Source organism: Camelus ferus, chromosome 6 (genome assembly GCF_009834535.1).
Source record: "Camelus ferus isolate YT-003-E chromosome 6, BCGSAC_Cfer_1.0, whole genome shotgun sequence".
Taxonomy (NCBI): Eukaryota; Metazoa; Chordata; class Mammalia; order Artiodactyla; family Camelidae; genus Camelus; species Camelus ferus.
In genome coordinates, this window is record NC_045701.1 from 40,445,328 (window position 1) to 40,465,710 (window position 20,383).

A 20,383-nucleotide genomic window follows, 5' to 3' on the forward strand; every position below is an offset into this window, starting at 1 on the left:
GCCCGCTAGGGTCGGGCCGCACGGGCGGGCGCTGGCCCGGATAGGCGGTGGGTCTCTCCAGTCCCGCCCAGAAACGCCGTTGGAAGAAATATTTCTGGAATACCAGTAATGCCTTAGGCGGGCTACAGGACAGGGGGCTTACTAGGGTGAACGGGAATATACTAGGTTTCTTTCCTCGTGCCGTTTACGATAGCGAGAGAGACGAGCATTCATCACCTAAATGCAAGTTAAGCTGTGATCAGTGCAGAGGGGGAGAATAAGGTGCTCAGAGAGGGTGGGGAGGCGAACATCGCCCAGTCAAGAAGGGCAGGGAAGGCATCAGCGAAGAAATGATGTACACATTGCCCTCTTCCTCTTTGCCCACTCAGGCGCGCTCCACACACACACACATCCACATAGACAAACATACCCCATGCACTCCTTACCCTAAGGACAAAAGAGAGATTACCATAAATATGTCTGTCTGCCCACCTTTTTCAGTGACCATAGGTGTGGTGTAGGTCAAAGCCAGGAGAAGGACGCTGATCTGGTGGGTTCTGCAGACGACGGGCTGCTAGACATCAGGCTGGGGGCAGATACCTCCTGGAGATGCATTCTTAAATGTTCAGATTTTCCCGCTGGTAAATGGGCCAGCAACACCACACAGGCCTTCAGGAATGAAGATGCATGCGGTTAGCATATGAAATGACACAACTAAATGACTTGCTATTTAAATGCTAAGAGAAAAGGTTACTAGGCTAAATAGCCTCTACTTAAGCTTTAAAACTTTAATGGTTGATTGTTTGTTTGTTTGTTTGTTTATTCCAAGTACTGTTCATGAGCTAAACATTAGGGATAGAAAGCCAGATAGACTGAGAGCTGCCTGCCTTCATAAAGTAACCCAGGCTACTAGGGAGGAGAAGCAAGTTAACTGATTACAGTGAGATGTGATAAGGGTATTTTTATGTTATGTAGGATGCTATGATAGCACTGAGAAAACCAGGTTGGAATTGTAAAAGGCTTCTGGGAAATTGTGCCTGAGCTGAGTGTTGAAAGAAAAGTAGAAATGGCAGAACGAATGGGGTTGAAGGACATGGTGGGACAGATCTTCCAAGCACAGGAGCATGGAACCCCTAAATGAAGGCCTGATGCTTTTAAAGGGCTGAAAGAACTTCCATGTGGCTGAAGCAAAAAGAATGTGTAGGTGGTAGCAAGAAATGAGGCCAGAGAGTAAACAGGGACCATATCCTGAAGGACCCTGTGTGAGGAGCTAAGGAATTTTTAACTTGCTGTCCAAAAGTTAAAAGAGCCAATGACTTAATAAGATTTACTTTTGGGTAAGACACAGGGATAAGCAGTAGCCTGGAGGAAAAGAGGAGCCAGTTGGAGACCTTACAAAGGTAGAAACTGTAAATGGGACATGTACAACCTATACTCACTTGGGGCCGCTTTATCCTTGAGAGATCCAATTTCTCTTGGCCCTCCCACTTCTGCATCTTACTGTGTTGGGCTTCTCTCTATTCCTGGGATTCCAGTGAACTTGAATCCTTCCATCTCTCCAGAGTTGATGACTGACTAGAAATGGTGAAAAGAGGCTGGGATCCTGGATAATGACAATATCACCTAAAAAATCCAGGAGAAGAAATTTGGCTGAAAAGATATGAATTCTGTTAGGATGAGGCTGAGTTTGCAGTAACTGAGGGACATTGAAGTGGCAGTGTCCAAGGGGCAGTTGGGCATATGGGTCTGGAACACGAAGGGAAGCCTGAGCAAGAGCTAGAGGCATGTGAATTTTCAATAAGCACTGGCAGTTGAAGCCATGATTGCAGATGAGGTCAGCCAGGGAAAACACTCAGAGTGAGGAGAGCAGACTACAGAATAAACCCAGTGACTCTGGCATTTAGGGGATGAAAGTCCAAAGGGAGCCAATAAAGGGAAGGAGCTAACAGATTTGACAGCAAAGAGGAGACATATGGGCAAAGCCAAGGGGAAGAAAAGGAGGGACAGCAAGCAGATCAAATGGCTCAGGGAGGACCATCAAAAGGAGGAAGGGAAGTGCCAATTTGTTTGGTCTATATGGGGCTCAACTGGGCAGAAACCCTATTAGGGAGTGGGAGGTAAAAAAAAAAAAAAAAAAGAAGAAAGCTGATCAGACCTATCTTTGCAGGAAGCTTCCATGTGAAGGGAAAGGGAGAATGGTAGCAAGGGTCTTTGGTTTGGTTTGACTTTCATATGGGGCAAATGTGAGAAAGTTTAGGGACTCAGAGTAAAGATACAGGTGCAGATGGTGGGGTAGGGGAGGCAGATCTAAAGCCTTAATAAACAGAGATCAGTAGTTCTTTTCCTAAAAGGAGAAGGATAGAAAGATGGGAGCCAGATGGACATAAACACTGAAGAGTAAGATAAAGAACTCTGTACTTTACAGCCTCAGTTTTCTTAGTGAGAAAGAAAGGCCTTTTTAAAGTAAGGCCGTATGTTGAGAGTGAGCAAGATGTTGAGGTGGACATTTGGAAAAGGAAAAGAGGGGGAGACACTCCCTAAAGCTGTCTAGGGATTGTCAGGCAGAAAAAGCATATAATGTTCACTAGCAATCCACAAGGACCCATATATAGAACTGCAGAGGATGAATTAGGAGGCTTGCTCCAAGGTGGAGTCTTGGTGGCTGAGTACGAGGGAAAGACAAGGAAGAAAGAAGGTGGGAAAAGAATCCCTGAAATAATGACTGTGAGAATTCTGTCAGAGACAGAAGTCAATGCAGAAAAGAGAAAACTGAATCATCAAGAGCTGGTGAGGTGGGGAACTGTAGGAGTTCATGAGTGGGAGAATTTCCATCCTGAAGGACGATGACCACGGATATGCTGCCGAAGATTGGGATCACAGAGACGGGCCAGTCTGAGACAACGACAGGCACAGGTTGTGCAGGGAACAGGCAGCCAGAGTCGGGTGGAGGGGAAGTAGGACCCGTCAGTCATGATAATGTTGGTGGGCTGGCCACATGACAGTTGAAGTTGTCCAGAATCGTGGCAGGACTCAGGGCTGAGAGGAAAAGCCCAAAGACCAAATGTCAGAGTCTTTGGGGAACACAGAGAAAGCTCAGGAGACTGGGGGGGGGGGGGGGGCCGGTGGCACGCAGTCTCAGTTAGGAGGCAGTAAGGAAGGCAAGAAGAAGGTCAAGCCCGCCTCACCCCCAGCATCATGGTGGGAGGAGATAGGCCATTCCTGAGGGGGCAGGGAGGAGGTGGAGTATTCACAATGAGATTGACAGTAGAGGAGACTTTGTCTATAAGGGAAAGGAGAGTCTGGCGCAAGAGAGTGTTGGCAGGGAGGGCTCAGTGCAGGGATATGTCTGCAAGAAGGAAACGCTACCCTCTATTGAAACCATTTACTCAGGTTTACCAGATACAGTGGAGTTTAATCATTTCTCTTACTCAACCTCTGCAGCATTTGACACTGTTGAACATTTCCAGCTTCTGAGAATTCTCCATAATCTTGGTTTCTAGGACTCCCCACTATCCAGCTTTGTCTTGGAGTTCTCACTGCTCCCTTGATAAACCCTGTTTTCTTCCCCATCTGTAGACTTGCTGACCCCACTAGCTCTCTCTGCTCCTGCCTTCTTCCTCAGTTGTCTCAACCATCCCTTTGGATCCCAGATGTCACTTCAAGTCTTTATTCTAACTGCTGGCAGAACATATCTAAATACAATTAAATAATCACAAAAGTTATCATTAACATAATTGTCTAGTCCTTCCCAGTTTTCAAGTTTCAAAGTGCTCTCCCATCTATTATCTCGTTTCTTCAGAAAGAGCAAGTACAACCCCTATTTAATAATTATAGACACCGGAGTTCAGAGACATATTCAAGTCTGAACTGATCTTGTACCCAAAACTCACTTTTCTTATGACTATTAATGGTGAAAAATATCTTGCTCTCCAGGCCAAAAACCATGTACCACTTGACCTTGTCTTCTCCCCACCTTGATTTCTCTCCCTAAGTGATGTGGAGTCATTCTCCCAAGTATGTTAGGTTTGTGTTCTTTGGTAGGCTCTGCACAGCACCTCACTGTTATCAAAACAATGAGCTGGCTATTGTCACCCAAACTTGGTTTATCAACCACCACTGCCTATCCCAGATTAAAAACTTCCATGCTGAAAATCCTTGTAGCCCATGAGAAGAGAATGGCAGGTTTTCAAGAAACTACCCCATGTTGTTTGCATCCTGAAAGTTTTCACTTCACTCATCTTTTCAGTTAAAAGGACCCAGTAGTTCACCAATCCAGTCACTTATTACCCCCCATATGCCAGCTATGGCAAGGATGGGTGACAGGAGGACCTATGCAACATGACCTTTGCCCTCAGAGTTTATGGTCTAATGAGAGACATGTCCATGTGTCATGGAAAGAATGTTCTTAGGTTTTAAACTGTAGTGCACACCTCCTTTGCCAGGGGCTGTAGGAGTGGCAGGGCGGATCACAGAGAGCCAACCCTTAAGGAGCCATAAATAATGGCAACACAGGATTCATCCTGCCCACTGGGTTTCAACCATATTCCTAGACTAGTGGCAATAGTAAGCTCCAGGTTCTGGGCCCAAGCCCCTCCTGCAGCGACCAAGCAGGGCCTCTGATGGCTGAGCTGTTCCAGGAGCAATGAGGGGATTGTTTTTGGGTAAAGGAGAAAGAAAAGGGGAAAGTGGGAGGCAGGGGCTCTGGGGACAGCGGAGGAGAGAGCTCGTTCGCGGGGCAGAGAAAGGGCTGGTCTGATGGGTTGGTGTGGGAAGTAAAGGGATCAAGCAAGGCCACTCAATGAGTACAAACTAAGGAAAACCCTCCAAAAGTGTTGCACAACGTCTCGAAACACAGAAAGTGCTTGGTATAATTCCTGTGCATTTTTTACTATAGCAAATATAGGCACAAAAAAGAAAACAAACCTTCATAATAGGATGATTATCAATATTTCCTCCATACTCTGTGGAATAAGAACAGAGTTCAGCAAATGCACGTGCTTCCAAAAGGGGTAGGATCCACTTGGGGGTTTCCCTCAGCAATGTGATGTGTAACGGTAAATACGTGCCTTACCAATTGGTTAAAATATGGCTAAATATGGCAAGTGATTTGAAAGGAGCTACAAGGAAGCTGATTTAACCACAGCGTTCATTCGTGCATAGGTGCATTCAGCAAATTCTTATGGAATGTTTACTAGGCACTAGGAACAGACGCCTGATTTCTAACACTCCTGTTTTGTTTGGTGCCAGGTTACCACTAGCAACTTCTGAGAATGCCAAGCAGGGGATGAGGTGACACTGGTGGATAAGGAAGCCTAGTGTCAGCTGAAATAAAGGCAGGATGCCAGTGCTCTCTGTGGTTTCCTAGGAGATGAGCAGCAGGCAGCAAGGGGCTTTTCCCCACCACACAAAGGCTGTACTGACAGCACAGCCTGTCCCCACTCTGACCTCAGGTCTTTAAGGAAATGAATACTTGCTCCCTCTTGCAAAAGGCACACCCCATGGCTGCTGTTCACATGCTTGTGGGACTGGAAGGATGGCATGGGCTTTCCCTTTTCTCACCAGAAGAAAATGAAGAGTTCATCCAGATACCCAGACCGACCAACCAAATGGGGGCCAGGGCTGAGGGGTGAGGGAGGGAGAGTCAGACCGGGAAAGGACATAACCACAGAGGAGCCTTCGGCTTGAGAAGTCGAGAAGTCAGTGGCTGAGGAGGCAAGGAGGCAGAGGCACCTAGGGGGCTGGGAGAAGAGGAAGGCAGGGAGCAGTGTCTGGCTGGAAGGGCGGGGTCCTGCAGGCAAAGCCAAGAACAAAGGCCAAAGGTATCCTTTCAGAGCCCGCAATTACAAGCCCACTCGTCTCCCTAGCAAATGACTGTAAACCAGAGGCCCCACTTAAGCTTCACATTAAGACCTCCTGCTTCCTCTAACTCAATCTAACTTTCAAGTACAGATACAATAATCCTTTCACGTTTAGTCTCCTTTATGTTGCAAATAAAAGCAGGCCTTGTCCAGTGCATCATTCTTTGTAGCCTTTACAATACCCTCTATATAATACAGAATAAAATTTATCTTAAAACTTTGCTATGGGGTGAGAAGAGATAGACTGGGATTTCAAAATTGTAGAATAGATAAACAAGATTATACTGTATAGCACAGGGAAATATATACAAGATCTTATGGTAGCTCACAGAAAAAAATGTGACAATGAATATATATATGTTCATGTATAACTGAAAAATTGTGCTCTACACTGGAATTTGACACAACATTGTAAAATGATTATAAATCAATAAAAAATGTTAAAAAAAAAAAAAAGCTTTGCTATGAAAAGTGAATCATTTTGACAGGTGATCATCAGTTTTAGGGTGCTGAACTTTTCAAGTCTAAAATCCACATGCAGGGGTTGTGTGAGTGTAGCTCAGTGGTAGGGTGTGTGCTTAGCGTGCATGAGGTCCTGGGTTCATTCCCCAATAACTCCATTAAAGGAAAGAGTAGAATAAAACTATTTTTAATTAAAAAATGCATATGCAGGAGATTTGGCTACTTTAGGGAGCTATTTGAACTGATCAGCAGTTCACCTATGAGACAGAATTCTACAAAATAATCATTTGGTAAAAATTAAAATAACCTCCCTTCTATGACTCTAAAAATTATATCAAATAGGTTTTAAACTGTGCTGTTTCTTCTAGACATAATTTGATCAACCTAAGGTCCTGGAAGAACTTGTCCAAAACTTAAGGTGGAGGTGGTTAAACTATTTGCTTAAATTGCACATCTGCTCATTAAAGCTAATTAGTGTTTTCTGTCATTAATGCTAGCATGCCGAACTTCCTACTGCTAAACTTCAGTCCTATCTGGAACACATATCACACAGGCCAGGGATTTAGGAGCAGCTGCTCTGTATCATTATGTCACATTACATGTTATTATAATTTTATAAACTATATGCATGATTAAAGCTGGATTGATTATCTGACATTGCCCTAACGAGTTCTAGGAGCCAGTGTCTCCGATGCTCACTAAAAATAAACCTTTATGCTAGTTGACTACTAGTGCTGAAATTCAACCAGTGTCAACACACTCTGAAGACCTGTCAGAGTTGTCTTTAAAAAATAAATAAATAAAAATAAATAATAAATAAATAAATAAAATTTGATTTAGGATACTGATTTAGGGCTGTTTCATTTTACGCAAGGAATGTATTCCTAAAGATTTTATATAATTTAAAACATTAATTCAAGACAGAGCCTGGCAAAGTGTGGTCTTTATTTTTGCCTATCTGATAAAGAAGAAATGCCATGTAGCAATACTTAAAGGCACTTTGCAACTTAGTAACCCAGCCACTTTTAGAATATGTGGTTCTTGATTATTTTAAAATTTGGGAAGATTCTCATTGTTTCAAACTTTGCATAGAAAGTGTGACTTAATGTCTTTATAATGTTCTGTCTCAAACTTACATCATTCGAAAATACATTAAACATGATTACATTACATAAGCAACTGTAGGAGTTTATAGAAAAGGAAAAGAAACTGAAGGATACTCATTAAAATAATCTAACTTACCCACCAATATAATTTTTCCTTCGTGATATTTGCAGCATATATGATAAACAGCCAGTATGCTGAATAATATACAAAGAATTCTTACAAGTCAACAATAAAAAAGATAAACTGGAAAATACTCATTAAAATAAAATCTGGTTTAGGTAGCAAATATTTTTCATTCATAATGTTTGCAGCATATATACTGCTCTACGAGTCTTCTCCCTTTCACTGTACCTCTTAGACATCATTCCATTTTAGTCCAAAATGGACCCAATTCATTCCTTTCAAAACCTAATCTATTGAATGAATGTAGCCTGATTTGTCTAATCCCCTATATGTGTGCATGGAGGTACCCCAATGCCTGGAACAAAGGAGGTGCTCGAATATTTGTTGACTAGATGAATGTTTGTAAAGAGAATGATGGAGACCCACAACCTTGTCTGCAATAGGTGCTCAGAATAAGCCTACCCAAAATGTATCACTTTTGCACGAGGACTTTTTTGAGCTAAAGGCTATCAAGCTCCTGTGGGCTCAAGAGAAGCTACTACTGTTCCTCTGCTAACTAACTAGAAGAATTTAAATTGGATGTTTTTCCTAGAAAAGAGTTACTACTGCAGGTAAATTTTATCTAAGTGGCACGATCTGTATGTCAGGGCAAAGATCTCACTACCAAACGTCTACTCTTCTCATCCTGTAAATGACCCTCCTGCCCTTGGAAGTCCCAGGCACCTGGCCCATTCCTTAGCTCAGGATGGTGCATGTACTTCATTTTACCTTTCTGTCTCTGACCCTCTCAGTGTGTGGGGTTCACTAAATTAAACTTGATTTTCTCGTGTTAAAGTGTGATGTCAAGTTAATTCTTAGGCCAGCCAGAAGTACCTAGAAGGGTAGAGAAAAGTTTTCTTCCTCTCTGACACTATGATGTTCTCTGCAATCTCCCAGAAGCTAGAAAAGCTAGGATTACCTGGTGGTCCAGGTAATCCTACAGTGTGTCCTTAAAAAATACGTAACAGTTACAGCAACTAACCTTGAGGGTGAGGAGACTGAAGGAAGAGGAGGAAAAGGCCACTTTTTACTTTACATAATCCTGTATTCTTTGGTTTTTCTTACAAGCACGTACTGCTTTTGTGATCATAATTGTAGAGGTAGGGAGCAGAAAGCTTGACATCACTAGAAAGATACTGGTAAGATAAGCAAGTATATGTCCTACAACCTGCTATCTTTCGACTTACTCTCATTTTAACTACTTCACTCCAGCCATTTTGTTCGGTCCCAGTGCAATCCAGGAAAAACTTCAAATTAGCATCCGTACGACTGCCTGACTACATTTGTTTACATTAACAATTCCTTCCACAGCTATTTTCCTAGGTCTGCAAATGTTGTCTTCAGTAACAGGCATTTTTGATTAAGTAAAAACTCCCATTCCTTTAACCCATAAAGTAGCTAATGCTTTTAATGTGGTATGATGTCAGCGTGATGTCTAAAGTTGAGATGTCCTTTCTTTAAGTGGAGGACTGACCCAATGACAGTGGTAGGAAAATTGGCACAAAACAGGGAAATTTCTGGTTCTGCTGCGCTGGTCACTGCCAGCCCCTGACCTTCAGCTGCTGCCGTGACGAGGCTGTGAGTCTCCTTAACTCTCCCATCATCTCCCATCATCCCCACAGAGACTATCTCAACCTAACCTTTCACTCTACACCACTGAGGTACCCCAAGAAGCAGGGGAGTCAGTCTTCCCTTGAGGCTCAGGGCTTGCATAGAGCCTGAAGGGGACAGCCAGAAGAACAGGCACAACATTTATTTGAAACCTCATTCTAAATTTGCATTATATTCCAAAAATATATACTTGATTTGTTTCAATATTCATTTCAATATATAAGTACTTGCCCCCAAAATCTCCCCCAATGAATCCAATGTTCTAGGAAGATAGGAACTGTGCCTGTGGTGGTTTCAAGTGCCCCCAGCACATACACCAACTGACATTCAAGTCTAAAACCCTGGCCACAGGCCTCTCCCACTTACCTTCAGCTCAGATTTGATTATCAAAGTCTCCTGGCAATTCCAGGATTCCAGGACCTGCAAGCTTTAATCAAGCACTCCCGCCAGCTCCTAAACATATGGCCGGCCTACTCTTTCTGCGCAGAAAGCACAGGGGGCCTCTATCTCCTTCTGTGTGTGGTATGGGCTCCTCTGCCATGCTTTCCAGAACCTCCACAGTTGGACTGCACCCTCCTGCTCTCCACTCCTGCTGGCGGCCCCAGGCTCACAAATGGCTTCTCCGTTCACAAACGCTACATGCTTGCTTCCATCTTAATGCCTGGAATTTCTTTCCCACTGGCCTCTAAAATGTCCAAATCATGTTTTTCCAGACCCAACTTAAATTTTCCTTCTTAAATTTAATGATTCCCTGCTCTTTCAAAATGTAGTAACAGTTCCAGTCTGTGCCAGCCATTGGGTTCATCACTTGTTGTTGTTGTTTTTCCCCTCACATTTTGGGTAATGTCTTAACTCTGGTCCCAAAACCCCCTCCCTAAACCATCCCAGTAGCCCCTTTCCTTCTCCCACTCCCCAACCCAATACCAAGTCCTTGTTTTGGTCCTGGTTGACCTTGGTCCTCCAGGCCTTCCAGAGGCAGTAACCCTGGCCCTGAACCCCACCCCAATCCTGCTTTCATTTCACTCCTCCCTGGTGCCCACCTGTTGCTGCTGCCAGGTGCCAAGAGGCTCTGCTCCCTGGCTGGGCACTCTCATGTAGCCTCCTCATGGTAGGCTCTGGCTTCCAACCTTCCCAGGCAGATGGAACATTCCTAACCACATTTCTGCATCCTCTACAACTCAACCAAATGAATTAAACTGGTGCTATATCAAGGTGCGTGAATGGTGACTCAAAGATGGGCATGCGGGACCTCCATTAAAAGAGTGCATGGTCTACTGGAGAAAACAGTCTGGAAAAGGCAGTGTTTTCCTGCCCAGGATGTAATGGTGTCAGAAGGCAGAAGACATGACATGTGACCTGGGGCTCAAAGGGTGTATCTGATTCCCCAGTTAGAAATGGGGAGGAAGGTGATACAAAGGGACATTCCAGACAGGAACCTGCCTAAGCCAGAGGCACTGACGACATGAAAGTCTGCAGTCCCTTCAGAATAGCAAGCACACCAGCTCTATTAAAGACTGAGTTTTCCCTCACAAATTTTTCTAATTACAAAATATTTTCCCAGTTCTAGATAAAAGAAAACCTTTTATAGGAGAGAATTTGGGCGTGTTCTCATGCAAATACTTACCGGGCGTTAAACATTATCCTTTGAAAGTAGATCCTTTTTGTAAATACCACGAAATCAATTAGAGAATAATCCAGTGATTCACATGGTTTACCAAACTGGTTCATGCTCTATGGAATGAGTGAAAAGGATGAGGAAATGAGTCATCTTTCATGCTCTGTGGAGTGAGCAAAAAAGTAATAAAACTGATCTTCTTGGCCCACAAAGGGATTCAGAAGGCAATTTTAAAAGTTACTGACCAAGCTGGAACTATAGGAATTATCTTAGACTACTCCCTCAGCTCCTATCTTTACCTTAAATTACTGACCAAGATCTCTAATCATTTCCCTAACTGCTGAATGACTCCATTGTCCTGGCCACCTCATTCCACTCCTTCCCAGTCCCTAACACAGGTTAACCATTGATTCCTACCTGAACGGACCAAAGATAGATCATGACTAATATGTATTTTGATTGGGTGGAGGATGGGGAAAACCAGGTTGTCATTTTCTACCTTGATGAAAAATATTCAATTGTTACATTTTTGTAGAACACATGGAAATGTGGACTATATTTCACTCTGTACCTATACGGTTCACATATTGGATAGTTATCACATTTCTGAGAGTTATAAAAGTACTTTAGGATACAAACTACTATATATAAAAGAGATAAACAACAAGGTCCTACTGCATAGCACAGAGAACTATATTCAATACCTTGTAAGAACATACTATGAAAAAGAATCTGAAAAACTATACATATATAAAAGTGAATCACTTTGCTATATATCTGAAAAAAAAAAGTACTTCAAGTCCCTCTAGGGAGGAAGGTGCACACTTCCTCGGACACCTTCCACAGTGGCCCCCATCCCATTTGTGCACATAAAGTACTAGCCTCATATCTCATCTTCCTGTCTTGTCCCCAAAATCAATCCTTCCTCACTACTACTAGAGTCAACTTTCCAAGAATCTTTTCATGACTTTTCATCATCTCAGCATGGTGGGCAACATTTTTCATGCTTCTGCTCTGCCCTCTCTCCCCGGAACACACTGAACTATCACTGCTCTCTGTGGAACGCTCTTTCTCACTCCCCTGGGCCTACATAAAAGAACTATTATTCCATGCCAGGAATCACCTGAGTCCCCACTCCTGCTTCTCCTGGTGACCTCAAGCTCACCTTTCAAGGACCAGCTCCCTGGTCTCTTCCTGCACGTACCTTCACTCTCTCCTTCAGACCCCAAGCAGCCCTCCCTCCTCCACAAGGACAGAGCCCCTCGCTCTCCCTCCCCAGAGCACCTGCCACCTGCATTGTCACTGCCACTGCACTGTTTGCTGCCCCACCATTCAGTGAGCTCCTCAGGCCCCTTCATCTTTATGTCCTCAGCAGTGCTTGGGACAAAACAGATTTTCCACAAATGTTTGTTGAAGGAATAAATATGAGAATGAAGAGCTCTGAGAATATTTTAGCAACAACAGCACCAGAAAAATAAGCACACAGTTTCCCAAAGTCACTGCTATTAAGAATAAAATTAACTTAAAAAAATTAATGGAGATACTGGGGATTGAACCCAGGACCTCATGCATGCTAAGCACACTCTATCACTGAGCTATGCCTTCTTCCCAAAAAATTATTTCCAAAAATCATAGCAGATTATACTTACATTGGATGTTGCAGGGTGAAAGTCTTTTTTTTCTTCTTAATACAAAGTGATATCATCTCCTGATTTTAAAAATATTTAAAATGTGTCATACTTAAACACCTAATAGTCCTGCCTAATTTAAGCCAGAAATTATCACCTTCCTCTTTTTGCTGCAGCCTGAAGTAAAGATAGAAGTCAGAAAGTATAAAAATGTGATGAGTAGCAAGTCTCAGTGCTAATGTCCTAGCAAGATGTCAGCCTCCTGAAAGGAGAGTTCATTCAGATGAACACCCCCAAGTGTCTGCTGCCATGTCCATGCCCCCAGGGTGAGCCACAGCCACCCCATACCTCCCCAGGAGACACCCAAGCCCAGCAGGTTATATGCACATTACGGCCACCAAGGAGTCCAGTGTGACTTTCTTCAGGGACAAAAGAAAACCTTGCACCAGGAAGCAAGAGGCATGTAAAGTGACATTGAGAAGACAGAACAGACATAAACAGAGGGAAGACCATGCGGAGACACAGGGAGAAGATAGCCATCTATAAACCAAGAAGACAGACCTCAGCAGAAACCAACCCTATCAACACCTTGATCTCAGACTTCTAACTCCCAGAATTGTGAGAAAACAAATTTCTATTGTTTATGCAACTCAAAAAAAGTCTTTGATGACTAGCCAAAAAAAAAAAAAAAAAAAAAAAAAAAAACAAATGTCTAATTTACTGATATCATTTCAAGTACTTACTAAGATATACATCAAACCAACAAGCTAGGAGACTTTTGCCTTCTCTGTTGGCTTCTTCCTTCAGCCTTCTCAGGTCAGCCCAGCTCAGAGCTGACTGGGTGAACTTCATCTATGTGCCGGTCAGGTGTTGTCCTAGGCAAGACCTGCCTGGACCCTGAAGAGCACTCAGTCTAGTCTGAGATATATTTCCTGGATGTAACTGCTCCAATGAAGGGCCCAGACAGGAGGCACCCCTGCCCACTGAGGAGCACCACCCATTCCCAAAGGAGCTCATTTTGTCACTTTATTTCATCAGCAGGCCGCCCTTGACTTTCATGACTTATTACTCCCACAGAACTTTCATTTTTCAAACTCATATTGATGCCTTCAAACCACCTTTTATGAACAGAATTCCACTCTTACCCAGCTTGACAAGTTTTCTATCCTAGTATTTCCCATCCCAACCAAGAGAATCTTGCCATTTTCTAAGCATGATTTGCTCATTCCCAATTTAGTGTCTCTATAAATGCCAACCTCTAGAAAGCTTCTCCCCCAGGAAATCCAATGTATTCTTCTCCTATCAGTCAGGGGTTCTCATCCAGGGGATATTTTACCCCCCAGGGGGTATTTGGCAATAGCTAGAGACATTTGTGGTTGTCAGAACTAAGGGTTGCTACTGGCATCGAGTGGGTAGAGGCCAGGGGTGCTCCTAATATCCTACAATGTCTAGAACAGCCCCACACATGAAGAATTATCTGGCCCCCAAATGTCAACAGTACCCAGCCTGAGAAATCCTGCTTTGAGTTGAGTTTTTGTTTATTTACAATGTTGTGTTAGTTTCTCACGTACAACATGGTGATTCAGTTATATATCCACATATTACTTTTCATATTCTTTTTCATTATAGGTTATTACAAGCCATTAATTAGAGCTCCCTGTGCTATACCTTAGGACCTTGTTGTTTATCTATTTTATATATAGTAGTTTGTATATGCTAACCCCAAACTCTTAATTTACCCTTCTCCCTCCGATTTGTGGACTTTTTTTTTTTGGTGGGGGGGATTAGGTTCATTTATTTAATGGAGGTTCTGGGGATTGAACCCAGGACCTCGTGCATGCCAAGCATGCACTCTACCACCTGAGCCATACCCTCCCCGCCATGTGGACTTTTTAATGATGGCCATTCTGACCGGTGTGAAGTGATATCTTATTGTAGTTTTGATTTGCATTTCACTGATAATTAGCAATATTCAGCATCTTTTCATGTGCCTATTGGATATCTGTATATCTTCACTGGAGAAACATCTGTTTAGGTCTTCTGCCCCATCTTTTTGATTAGGTTGTTTGTTTTTCTGTTATTGAGTTGTATGAGCTGTTTGCATATTCTAGACGTTAAGCCTTTGTTAGTCACATCATTTGCAAATATTTTCTCCCAGTCCATAGGTTTTTGTTTGTTTATGGTGTGTGAAAGCTTATAAGTTTAATTAGGTCCTATTTGTTTATTTTTGTGTTTATTTCTATTGCCTTGGTAGACTGCCCTAGGGAAACATTGCTAAGATTTATGTCAGAGAATGTTTCACCTATGCTCTCTTCTAGGAGATTTGTGGTTCTCTTCTGTCTTATGTTTAAGTCTTAAGTTAAGCTTCAAATTCATCTATTTGGATTAGGAAAGTGCTCACTTCAGCAACACACATACTAAAATTGGAAGGCAACTATGCTCACCACTATACCACCAACGCCTCAAAATTGGATTAGGAAATATTCCCAAATTAACCATACCCAACTCTGATCACGCCCTTGCGCTGCATTACCCCAGAAGGTACAGGGTCTCTATGGTAACTTAGATGTGAGGATAAGAATCCTAGAGTCTCAGGATCAAATAGGACTTTAAAAGTCATATAGTCTAGGGGGAGGGTGTAGCTCAGTTGTAGAGTGCCTGCTTAGCATGCACGAGGTCCTGGGTTCAATCCCCAGTACCTCCACTAAAATAATAAGTAAATAAATAAGTAAATGAATACCTAATTACCTCTCCCCACCAAAATAAAATTTTTTAAAAAGTCGAATAGTCTAACCATTTCCTTGCCCACACTGCTATGTAAACATCTGTTGCATGCAAAAAAGTTGTCTTTCTTCAGCTAGATTGTAAGCAGTTTCGCTAAGTCCTTATATGCTCGTGCACTCTGCACATGTTTACTGAGCACCTACTATGTACCAAGCACTATTCTAGGCACTGGGGATACAGTGAGAATTAGACATTATCTTTGCTCTTGTGGATCTTAAGTTCAGTGGGCTAGACACTTTTTTAAATTATATAACTTCCATTGTGATGATCGTTCTAATGGGAAGAACATGGTTTAGCTGATAACAGGAGCTCCTAAGCTGATCTGAGACATCAGACAAGGCTTTCCTGAGGATGAGACATTTAAGCACACATTAGGCATTCAGTTAGTATTTGCTGAATAAATAAAGGTGAAGCATGAAGGATAAATAAAAGTTACCCAGGTAAAGTGTACAGAGGTAGGAGGGGGACAGCAGGGAAGCTGAGTGGCTGAGGGTTTGAGGCACCGATGAGACATCAAGACAGAGAAAGCATGTGATCCATTGGATGTATGTGTCTGGAGCCCAGAGAGAAAGGCTGGGACCACACCCAGGGGACTTCCAACTCCAACATGTAAGTCAGGAAGAGGAGGAAGAACCAATGAGAGATGAATAAGGGGAGGCCAGAGACACGGGCAGAAAACCAGGAAAGGGTATGTCATAGAAGAAAGCTTTTCAAGCAGAATCCAGCCAGCTTGCAAGACTGACCAGGAGGCCCATCCTTTTGCCACCCTCATCTCCTCAGTGCTGGGACCATACAAGTGTCCTAGAGGATGAGCAAACTATTGTTTTTTCATTTTGGATTAGCATAGAATCCTTCTTCCTGGTGAATTTTGTACTTCCAAATTAACCATATTATCCTGAATAGCAATCAAAGTTAGATTTTGTGCATGTGTTTATCTATGACCCTCAAATTGTAAAAGATAAATTCTACCTAATCTCAGATTCCTTTTAGGCCTCAGTGTCCCAGCGCTCTACCAGTTTAGAGTGTCAAATGGGAAAAGTTTGGGGTGAGGATTTCAGTGGCTTAATGAATAAAAGATGCATCTAACAACATGCAGTTAGATCTTGATTATTTGGGCTAGTGAGGGGTAGGAATCCATGAATAAAATTAATGGAATCTAAAACCCCAAGTTCAACCTTTTTCCAATTAAACACTTATTTTTAAAAAATTACTAAATAGTAGGAAATCTTGCAGTAATCTCACTCTCAGTTTCCTTTCACTGTCATCTGGAAGGGATGAAGTTGTAAAGCTGTCTAGGTGGGGGGAAATTAATAAGGTGCCAGATAACCTAGAAAGTGAGAAATCAACTCCTCGATAATGTTAACTGCAGCTACCACTTATTGTTTCAGATTAGATCCTCAAAGAGTGCTTCCGTTTCTCATTTTATAAAGTCAGCTTTCACTGAATATTTACCCAATACAAGACACATGCTAGAATTATGAAATGAGAAAGAGAATGTCTTGCCCTGAGGGGTCTTAGATTCCACCACCAGTGAGACGACAAGCTACAAGGCTGAATGCAGTAAGTCTAACAGAATCACAGATGAAATGGTGGCACCCAGAGGAGGGAGTAAGTCATTCCAACATGTGTGGCACCCAGGAAAGGAAGTGGATCAGAATGGGCTTCATGGAGGATGATCAGAAATAAGGGAAGAACATTCTAGGTGAAGGAAAAGCAGAAACAGGACTTTCCAGTTACTCTGAGAGCCTGAGGTAAAACTCATAATTGACTTGGCTAAAATGTGCAGATGCATGAGGAAATGCTGGAAGAGTGGGTAAGAAAATCTGTTAGGATCAAAATGTGGGAGAGCTTGAGGATTTTAAAAATGGGCTGTATCTTTTCAGGAAAATGGGAAAGTTTCTGAGAACTGAAGTGCCTAGATTGGCTTTGTGAGTTAGGAAGAAAAATGTGGCAACAACGTAAATCATGGGTTTAGGATAAGAGAGACCGGAGACAGGGAAAACCCAATTATGCATTATCGAAGTGACCTAGCTCAGGACTGTCCATCATGTTTCAAGGAACACTAGTAAGATAAAAAGAAAGTTGGGGGAGGACAATATTCTTGGAGAGTTATAATGCATATTAGCATATTAGCTGCTCTTAGAAGTCCTGCATTAAATACCTAATTTTGTTCAATCCAGTGTCCCAAACTTTTTGACTAAAGCTCTTTGTTGTTATGGTAGTGGTTGTTGCAGAACACCTATGAATACTGGGCAAGACACTAGGGTTAAACAGGGTTTAATCTGTGAATCGCAATTCAGATAGATGATGAGACTCTGAACCAGGATATAGCAATATCAGATATAGCAATCAGCCCTATATTCGTAATATGATGATTTCCTCAGTTCAGTTATTTCTCTTTATATCCTGTACATAGGAAAAGACAAAGTTGAGAATTTGGGGCCACATCAGGAATTGGGAGTACTGGGTTCTGCTGGAGGGGCAAGGAAGTGAGATGAGAGGCTAAGGACAAGAGGATTGGTTCAAAGGCTATATAAGGGGGACGGAGGGATAAATTAAGAGTTTGGTATTAATACCACTATGTATAAAAAAAACAATAAGGACCTACTGTACAGCATGGGGAACTCTATTCAATATCTTGTAAAAACCTATAAAGGAAAAAAATCTTAAAAAGAAATATTATATATATATATCACTTTGCTGTACACCTGAAACCAACACAATATTGTAAATTAACCATACTTCAATTTAAAAAGTAAAAAATAAAAAAAGACTGTATAAGGAGCTGTTTGGCACCAGGACTTATCACCACCCTGGAAAGCCAAGTGGCTTTCCCTTTACCCCAATACTGCAGGAAACAGGAAGTAAAGGCAATTTTTAACTCCAGGAAAAAAATAATGTGGAAGAAAGGAACTATAACCACCTTGCACTGCTTAGTTCAGCCATAATAATGTAATTATTTAATGTTGACTTTTAAGAAGAAAGCCCGTGCTATATTCATATTGAGAGGAGACAGGGTATAAGAGAGCTCTCGGTCCTTTTTGACCAGAGAGGAAATAAACACTATTATCTAAAGTGACAAGTCAAGAATCCTATTATTTAGATGAAAGTGAATGCCAGAAAAAACAGCTAAAGTAGAAGAAGATGCTTCTGGGTAGTAGCATCACAGCTAGGGGAGGAAAACACTGTTTTTGTTGCATTTTAATACTACCTTGTTCTTAAAACAGTTTACATATTAACTTAATAAAAATAAAAATTAAAAAGTTCTAAGATTTGCAGTGATAAAAAGCAAACCTTCATGCATTACCTAAAGATGAAGATCATTCTTTTATTCAAGACACATTGGCAAAAGCCATCATCCGTACTAGTCTGGATCATCAGTGTAAAAGTTCTCTCGAGATCCCCAGATAAAAGCTACTTGAAGGCGCAAGATATATTTTGACAGTGATTCTCCCTATGAATTATTTATCATATTTTTATATAGTGGAAAACTACCTTGGCAACTGGTGTATCATGGTTACACTGTGGTTGCAGTTAATAGTTATTAAGCAGGGACTGCTATATTTGATTCAATAAAATAATTCTGAACCAGAAGCTGAAGGCTGAAAAGCTGAAGTTGCTTTAGAGAGCAGCTTACCATAGTACAAGGAGAAAGGAGATCTGTGGCCCTCATACCTAATCCTTATAAAAGCTGGCATTTCTCCACGAGCATAGGAATCCTGTGGCAAGCACACTACACCTGGCAACTTAACACCCAAGAAAAAGTGATTTCACTTGAGTCTTTAAAGTGATTCATGTGAGCTATTCCAATGGCAACACAGACAGATTACACACCAACAAAAGTAGTTTAAGAGGCCAAGAGTTCATTTATATATAAGACGGCTCCTTTTAAACTCTGTGAGTTGAAAGATGCATGACTGTTGCTTACCTGTTTGCCTTTTACTTAAGGATCTTCCAGGAAAGCACCAACACACTTTCCCATGACAGCTTATGCCTGGAATAAGCTTCGGTCACACGCCTCCACAGCTAAAGGAGAGGCCTTGCTGGTGAAGGCTGGGCCAGAGATTCTGCAAGAAGCTCAGAACATGACTTACGGCTCTATGTGAAGACGTGAGATAGCCGATTTTGACACATATGCAAATGACTTCCCCGGCCGTTCTTCACTGATGGAGCAACACCTGGAGTCAGAAGCACTTTTCCAGTCCTAGGGACTCAGGCGATGGGTGGTGCTTGATACCTCTACCTTGGATGTGCTGAAAGAGTGGCAGACTGAAAAAACTTTGGGGTGAGCAGCCCTGATGACTCACCTGTGAGTTCCCTCAACATCACATACCAGAACTGGGACGACAAGGGAATCTCTGAAAGGCCTGGCATGCTAGAAGTTCACATCCCAGATTCATAATGGATGATTACATACCATCCCATTACAGACGTCAGTGGCTGATGCCGGGAGCACGGAAGCCCACCAACCACAGGCTTCACGGAGGGGAACCTGTCTTCATCAGACCCCTCTGCCTTATGTCTCCAGATCCTGCCTTATTGTAATGTGAGCACTGAGAAAGTCAAAATTTGGTTAGGACAGAGAAAATTAAAAATCTGCCTTGCATTGCCCAGGTTGGGATAACAGACACGGTTAAAAGCAGCTGCAAAATAACAGGAAAGTGTTTCTCCCCATGACACATTACAGCTGTACAATATCAAAACAACACCCTTCTTTGCATTACTGCTTTCTCCCTCACTGAAAGCTTTTGTTCTCTAAAATCATAGATTATCAGAAACTTTGCTATTTGAAATTATATCCGTGAAAATGAAACATTCCATTCCTGACTGAGAATCCAAGTCACTCTGACCCAGAGAGACAGCCTTGATTTACCATCGAGGTGCAAAGCTTCAGGAAAGGGGCTGTCAAGAGTTAATTTAAAAATATATATATATACACACACACACACATATATATATATATATATGTGTGTGTGTATATATATATGAAAAGAATCTGAAAATATATATACGTATGTATGTGTATATCTGAATTGTTTTGCTGTACATCTAAACTAATAATGTAAATCAACTACACTTCAATAAAAAATAAAAAATTTTTTAATTAAAAATTAAAAATCAACTACACTTCAATAAAAAAAATAACTCACCAACAGAAAAGGGGCTGTGGACACAGT

General features: G+C 42.0%; 1 long non-coding RNA gene across 1 annotated transcript in view; it reads right to left on the bottom strand.

The window, feature by feature from the left end:
- LOC116664227 overlaps positions 1-14,001 on the bottom strand; it is a 59,155-nt gene extending 45,154 nt beyond the window's left edge. The window contains exons 1-5 of the long non-coding RNA XR_004320627.1: positions 13,166-14,001; positions 12,444-12,502; positions 10,804-10,910; positions 1,419-1,602; positions 472-648 (exon numbers count right to left, since the gene is read on the bottom strand). This is a non-coding gene — a long non-coding RNA (uncharacterized LOC116664227). The remainder of the gene's footprint in view (positions 1-471; positions 649-1,418; positions 1,603-10,803; positions 10,911-12,443; positions 12,503-13,165) is intronic.
- Positions 14,002-20,383: the final 6,382 nt, after the last annotated feature.